Here is a 7,492-nt window from a genome sequence, read left to right as displayed (position 1 = left end):
CTTTTTTTTTTTTTTTGCGGTACGTGGGCCTCTCACTGTTGTGGCCTCTCCCGTTGCGGAGCATAGGCTCCGGACATGCAGGCTCAGTGGCCATGGCTTATGGGCCCAGCCGCTCTGCGGCATGTGGGATCCTTCCAGACCAGGGCACGAACCCGTGTCCCCTGCATCGGCAGGCGGACTCTCAACCACTGTGCCACCAGGGAAGCCCTCCACTCACTTTTATTTATTCTAAGTGGCAGGAATGACCCACTGTCCATCAAAGGCATTTCTTGTTCTTTATTGTAGACTTCTTGCTGCTAAGTGGCCCCCAAACCAGGTACACATTTCTCAGACTCTCCGTTCAATGAAGTGCATCCTTGTGAATAGAGGTATGTGTGTCACTTCTTTTTTTTTTTTTTAATTGAAGTATATTTGATTTACGATGTTGTGCCAGTCTCTGCTGTACAGCAGAGTGAGTTGGTTATACACATACATTCTTTTTTAATATTCTTTTCCATTATGGTTTATCACAGGATATTGAATATAGTTCCTTGTGCTATACATTAGGACCTTGTTTATCCATTCTAAATGTAATAGTTTGCATCTACCAACCCCAAACTCTCAGTCCATCCGTCTCCCTCCCCCGCTCCGTGATGTGTGTCATTTCTCACTCTTCTTATCCACTGGCTTAATGCAGAGGACTTTAGCCATACAGAAGGTTGAATTGTCAAGATGGAAGAACTCTGGGTCTCTGTGTGTGGCAGCCATAGGAATGCACCTCTTATATCTCTGACTCTGGGGGCTCTGAAAACCATCACTGCGTTTACACCAAGGCAAACACACTGCCCAAGACACTAATGAGCTCAGCAGAGATGCTACGGTAGGCTCACTCCTGAGACATGTGGGTCTCTGACAGAGACTTTGACCTGAGGAACCCCCTGTAGATCTCGATGAAACTTTCTTTAATTGCATTGAATTCTAAGACTTTTCCTCTCTCCTCCACAGAGGTCAGACTTGCATCAAGTCAGATGACTCTGATGGCTTCCTGCAACTCCCCACACATTTTTCCTTACCGAATTTTCCTTCTAAGTCTCTAAAAAGTCTAATTCCATCTTGGCATCTGCTTTTCAGAGGCCTGAACTAATACAAGTGGTGCGAAGAGTGGTGTAATATGCTGTCCTGAGTCCCATGACACACGGTTCCCTTGCTAAATATTGCCCTGGTGTGATGGGGCAAAGCATCCCTGTGGAGGAAAATGCCCTTGAAGGGCTGATGATTCAAGCATATGAAAGACATGAGGAGAAAATGCCTGCAAGGCAGTGGAGCGGTGGCTAGAATTATTGCCAAGTTGCATGGACACTCTGCAGAGGGCTAACAAAGAACCAAAGACCATTCACAGTTCAAGTCTTAAGGGTGAGAGCCAGAGGGCCTCTTTGGGAGCACACAAAAAGGCTTCAAGCTTCTGTTGTAGAAGAGGGGACACAGCTGAGCAGGAAACAGCAAACATAAGATCCCACAATTTCAGAGCTCCAGAGACATTGAATGCTCAGCTGAAAAGTCCTGCCGTGCTAAAGTCAGGGCCCTGGTTAAGAAAACCAGAAATCCCGAAACGTGGCCTGGGAGCATCTTGATATATGTACCGGGGGATGTTGGTTCTGCAGGCCCCTCTGGACCTTCAGAGTGCGTGGAGGTGGCCTCTCCCCAGCGCTGGGCTGGGAAGCACCGTGAAATCCCTTCTCCCCCTCAGCAGACAGCCTTCGTTCCTCTCCTGGCTGGTAGGCTGGTAACTAGTGTTCAATCCTTACATAAACTGGCTGGAAAATTGCTGGTCCTGATAAGGGAGGAAAGAGATTAAGAAAGGAATAGCAGGGGCTTCCCTGGTGGCGCAGTGGTTGAGAGTCCGCCTGCCAATGCAGGGGACACGGGTTCATGCCCCGGTCTGGGAGGATCCCACATGCCGCGGAGCGGCTGGGCCTGTGAGCCATGGCGGCTGAGCCTGCACTTCCAGAGCCTGTGCTCCGCAATGGGAGAGGCCACAGCAGTGAGAGGCCCAAGTACCGCAAGAAAAAAAAAAAAAAAAAAGGGATAAGCAATGATTAGAGACCTGTACAGGCGGGACCCAGAGGTTAGTTTTTGAGGGTGCTTGATCATGGGAGCTAGGATTCAAGCGCAAAATGTTGGACATCAGGTAAAGGATGCTTTACCCCCCACGCTGCATGCATAGCATTACGTCTGTGTGAAGGAATAATTGTGTCATGTATCCTCATGGCCAGTCATACTAACTGATTAATGGCCACCAGTTTGAACAGGTTAGTTGACCCGAAAAAAAAAAAAAAAAAAAAAAGGGAATAGCAATGATTAGAGACCTGTACAGGCGGGACCCAGAGGTTAGTTTTTGAGGGTGCTTGATCATGGGAGCTAGGATTCAAGCGCAAAATGTTGGACATCAGGTAAAGGATGCTTTACCCCCCACGCTGCATGCATAGCATTACGTCTGTGTGAAGGAATAATTGTGTCATGTATCCTCATGGCCAGTCATACTAACTGATTAATGGCCACCAGTTTGAACAGGTCAACCAATTAGTTGCGGGAAGGTTTAAATGAGATTGGAGAGAGAGGTGTGCATGTGTGTAAAGTATCCTAGGACACTGACACAGAGTACTTTTCGAACAACTAGAGCCGCCTAGGTTCTCCTTGCCTTTTTCACTGATACTCCATTTAGAGCTCTGTCCACATTTTTGCATAAAGAAAAATAAATACAGACATCATAGACCTCTGGCACCATGCAGATCCTTCCTTGATGGAAGGTAAGCTAGCTGAGCCTGGGAAATCTCGTGAGTATGACACGCAGGCAGAGCAAAGCAATAAATCATAAAACGATCCTCCAGCAGCCTCAGCTGCAAGTGTTTTTTAATCTGTTCACTTTTAAACAACTCTTTTTAATGGTGACTCACTGTTTCTCCCTTAGGAAATTATTTCATTGTATAATTGCCCTTGCTTCCAGTGAAATTTTTCTTAATGTCCAATTTAAATTGCTGCTTTTTTTCTGTCTCAGGCCATTGCTCCCTATTACATTACCATTAAGCACCTTAAGTGACTCCTCTCTCTTTTGAAAACGATGAAATTAGCTTGTGCATTTCATCTGAAAATGTGGTCTCCTTCTTGTAGACAAAAATATTTAAACACTTGAAAATGACAGGTGATTGTCTTGTTTCTTAAAAAGAAAAAAAAAAACAGGTTTGTTTTCCTGCTTCTGTGTTTTTCATCAGTTTAGAAACAATTCATGGGACGGCTATAAGTGACCCAGATGTCATTATATGCTTGGTGTTTCTTCCAGTCACCCCATAACAGGATGGTACACACATCCGTTTCTTCAAGGAAATGTGAATCCTATATGAGCTGAGGTATTTTATACAAAAGGGGGATGTTGTAAGTGCCCAGACAGAGGTCCCACTGACTTACTTGCTGAAGAACCCAGAAGAGTCAGCTGCAAACTCTACGCAAAGGAATCGAATGACAAGAAGCGGGGGGTGTTTTATGATAGCATTACGGCAATGCAAACAGCAATGGTTTCCAAGCTATTAATACAATGAAAACTTTGGGGGTACAGAGAGAGCAATAAGGCCCTAAGTTGCCCCCATATTTAACCAGATCTGTTTTCTTGGGCCATTCTTATGGGGACGCTGCATCTTTTAGCAAGAAACATGATTCAGAACTTCAAATAAGCTGCCCTACTTTTTTTTTTGGCTGCTTTGGGTCTTTGTTGCAGTGAGTGGGGGCTACTCTTCTTTGCAGTGCGCAGGCTCTTCATTGCAGTGGCTTTTCTTGTTGCAGAGCACGGGTTCTAGGCACGTGGGCTTCAGTAGTTGCAGCATGCGGGCTCAGTAGTTGCAGCACACGGCCCCTAGAGCACGCAGGCTTCAGTAGTTGCGGCATGTGGGCTCAGTAGTTGTGGCGTGCAGGCTCAGTACTTGTGGCTTGTGGGATCTAGAGTGCAGGCTCAGTAGCTGTGGTGCACGGGCTTAGCTGCTCCGTGGCATGAGGGATCTTCCAGGACCAGGGATTGAACCCATGCCCCCTGCATTGGCAGGCGGATTCTTAACCACTGTGCCACCAGGGAAGTCCCAGCTGCCCTACATTTTTTTTTTTTTTTTGCGGTATGCAGGCCTCTCACTGTTGTGGCCTCTCCCATTGCAGAGCACAGGCTCCGGACATGCAGGCTCAGCAGCCATGGCTCACAGGCCCAGTGCTCCGCGGCATGTGGGATCTTCCCGGACCGGGGCACGAACCCGTGTCCCCTGCATCAGCAGGCGGACTCTCAACCACTGCACCACCAGGGAAGCCCTGTCCTACTTTTAATTCCAGAATCTCTATACTCTATGCCTCATCTTCTCCCCCGCACCTCTGCATGTCTCCCCCATCCTCTGTATATACCAGACACCAAAGGAGTGAAGTCTTGAACATTCAAAAAGCGACTCTTCCAACAGGATGCTGAATCGGTCTGACCAGTGCATCAGTGACACACACATTATCGTGAGTGCCTGCTGGGTTTGCTCCTTGACTGTCCATCGAATCCGGTTTCAGGGCTCACCCCCTTCAGATTTACGTCTCCTCCTATTTGCTCAGTATCTGACCGCTTCCGTCTCCTTCTATGACAATACTGAGAGTAATATGGAATAAGGCAGTAAAACAAATCAAATAACGAACCCAAATTTCAAAGCATTCCCTGAGCTTCTGCAGTCAGGGAGCTGGTTATTATTGTCTGAGAGGAAGCAACCTCATGCCCAGTAGAAGAGTCGGTTCTCTGTTAGGACATCAATCAGAAAATGATTTTCCTCTTCAGAAGAATAGTATCAGATGCCTCTCACCCCCACTGTGTACACAATGCCGAGAGGAGCAGAGAACCCAGCTCCAAGAGTGAAAAGCTCTTGCCACTGGTGACACATAATAGTGGCAGATCTTTTGAGGGGGAGAAGACCAGCGGTTACAAAACTTCACAGAAGGCAAGTGATAAAGATTTGAATTTGAAACAAACACTACAGCTGAGAACTATTGGAAAACAGTGTCAAAGCCCTAAAGGGAACAACTTTCTCAGTAAAGAGGGTTTTGGACAGAATCGTATGGGAAGAAGCAAAGATTTCTGGTCTTGTGTAGAAGTGGCATCCAGCAAAGTACAGAAAACAAAAAATGTTTTGTGAGTCAGAATGGATAAATGTCTCACCATTTTTTTTTTAAACAGGAGGGACTTACCCGATTTCATTGCATATTGGGTATTGGTACAGAATATGTCGTGATGGAGACTTGGCAGCCCTCCTGTGCTGTCTCCATGTTCTGTTCAGTCTCATTTGTTTTATCCTGATGGGTTATAGGAACTGTGCCTTGTCATGCAGCTTAAGACAGGGCACTTACATACAGAAGTTTCTGTCCAAGAGGGAAAAAGAAAATACATGCCGCTAAAGCTTTGCTGCACGTAAAATAGAATTGCTAAGGGTTAAGAGCTAGAACTGCTTTGTCCTTCCATCCTTTCTTGTGAAGCTGCTCTGGCTCAGAGGTACCCCACTTATTTTGTTATGGTGATTTACGACTTTATCTAAATCCTCCAACTATACTTATAATTAATGACATAAATCCATTTCCATAATGTTATATAACACACTGTCTTATCCTACCCCACATCCTGGGGAACGATATTAAAACAATAAAATAATTACGGCTGAAATTCATCGGTATCCTAGTTAGCACATTTAGTTACAACTATCACAGAATAACCAAATGTATGATAAAACTTACAAGAATAAATCTATGGGCATGAAATTTATTTGCACTTTTATTTTAAATTGTGCCACATAATTAGGATATAATGAAGTATGCAATAAAATTTTGCTGAATAAATGAAGGCATAAGTCACTTCTGTTCTCTTTTACATTCACATGGAGGATCATGAGGGATGACTATGTATATTTGTATATTTGCATATGTATGTATCTATATAAGTTCATAGACATATATGTAATATGTATTTTCAAAATGTGATTGTAATAAAATTTTAACTAATGTGAAAAAAACGGAATGTTCTCCTGAAGGTAAATTAAATTCTGGAAGTGCTTCACTAATAACAACTGTCTTTCTACACCAGCAGTCCCCGACCTTTTTGGCCCCAGGGACCAGTTTCATGGAAGACAGTTTCTCCACGGATGTGGGTGTGCGGCTGGGGGGGATGGTCAGGCGGTAATGAGGGCAATGGGGAGCCTCCTGCTGTGCGGCCCGGGTTCCTAACAGGCGGCGGACCGGTAGGGTTGGGGACCCGCACTCTACACAACCACCTTGAATATTCAAATGTAAAAAGACAGTAAGCATAACATGAGATTGGGAATAAGGTAATGCTGGATACAAATATTTAGTGAAAGTAAGGAAGATGCCTCAGCTTGGAAGAAGTACCCGAAGGGATTTATGCAATAAAGTCAAATGTCTAAATATGAAAGAGTGTAACACGTTTGGAGAAGAATGGCCAACAAGAAAGAAGGTCTGTCTTTATTCTTACTAGCATGACGTATGTTTCAAATCCGTGGGAAAGAAGGCTCGATAATTCTAAGAATCATTAAAGAAATGCTCAAAATTTCTCAGAATTGTATGAAAAGAAAATAAACATTCAGACTCATATTTGGATCCTTGAGTTTGGGATCACTGCCAAGATCAGAGGGCTACATGGGGAATATATTTAAAAATGAATCTATATTGGTCAGCCCCCTCCTTCTATTAGGGGAAGATATTAATTAGGCAAACACATAGCTTCTTCTCAGAGCAGCTCTTGGTTTAAAAGCTACTCAGCCTATTGGTTTAATGGCTCAATTAAAAAAAATGCAACATCCTCTTTTCATAACGTTTTTCATAGGGTTTTACTTATTATGAAGAAATCAGTAGACTGAGATTTGGGGAAATGGGACAGACTTTTCACAAGGAATAAAACTAATGATAGTATGTGTAAAAAATCCCCTTTAAAGGAAAAATACAACAATAGTGTAAAATTAAGGAACGGTAATCTGGGAGGTTGAGTTTTTAACTAGTTGCCTAACTCTATCTCCAGCTAAACAACATGAATATGGAAAAATCTAATATAGAGAATGTGATAATATGAAAAACAATGGTAATTATCCAGATATACTTTCCAAATCCTTCTCATTGGTAATAATGGTTTCTAGGTAAAGAGTATAAAATACAAAACTGTTAGTCATTGTACTGCCATAGCAAAGTGAAAGCTGTGGGGTTTTAGTCCCTTATTAAATATCTCCTGGAAGAGGGCTTCCCTGGTGGCACAGTAGTTGAGAGTCTGCCTGCTGATGCAGGGGACGTGGGTTCATGCCCCAGTCCGGGAAGATCCCACATGCCACAGAGCAGCTAGGCCTGTGAGCCATGGCCGCTGAGTCTGTGCTCCGCAACGGGAGGGGCCACAACAGTGAGAGGCCCGCATACCACAAAAAAAAAAAAAAAAAAAAATCCCTGGGAGGGGCCAAAA

This window comes from Neophocaena asiaeorientalis, unplaced genomic scaffold (genome assembly GCF_003031525.2).
Source record: "Neophocaena asiaeorientalis asiaeorientalis breed wild unplaced genomic scaffold, Neophocaena_asiaeorientalis_V1.1 scaffold943, whole genome shotgun sequence".
In the NCBI taxonomy this organism is placed as follows: Eukaryota; Metazoa; Chordata; class Mammalia; order Artiodactyla; family Phocoenidae; genus Neophocaena; species Neophocaena asiaeorientalis.
This window is presented reverse-complemented; position numbering follows the sequence as displayed.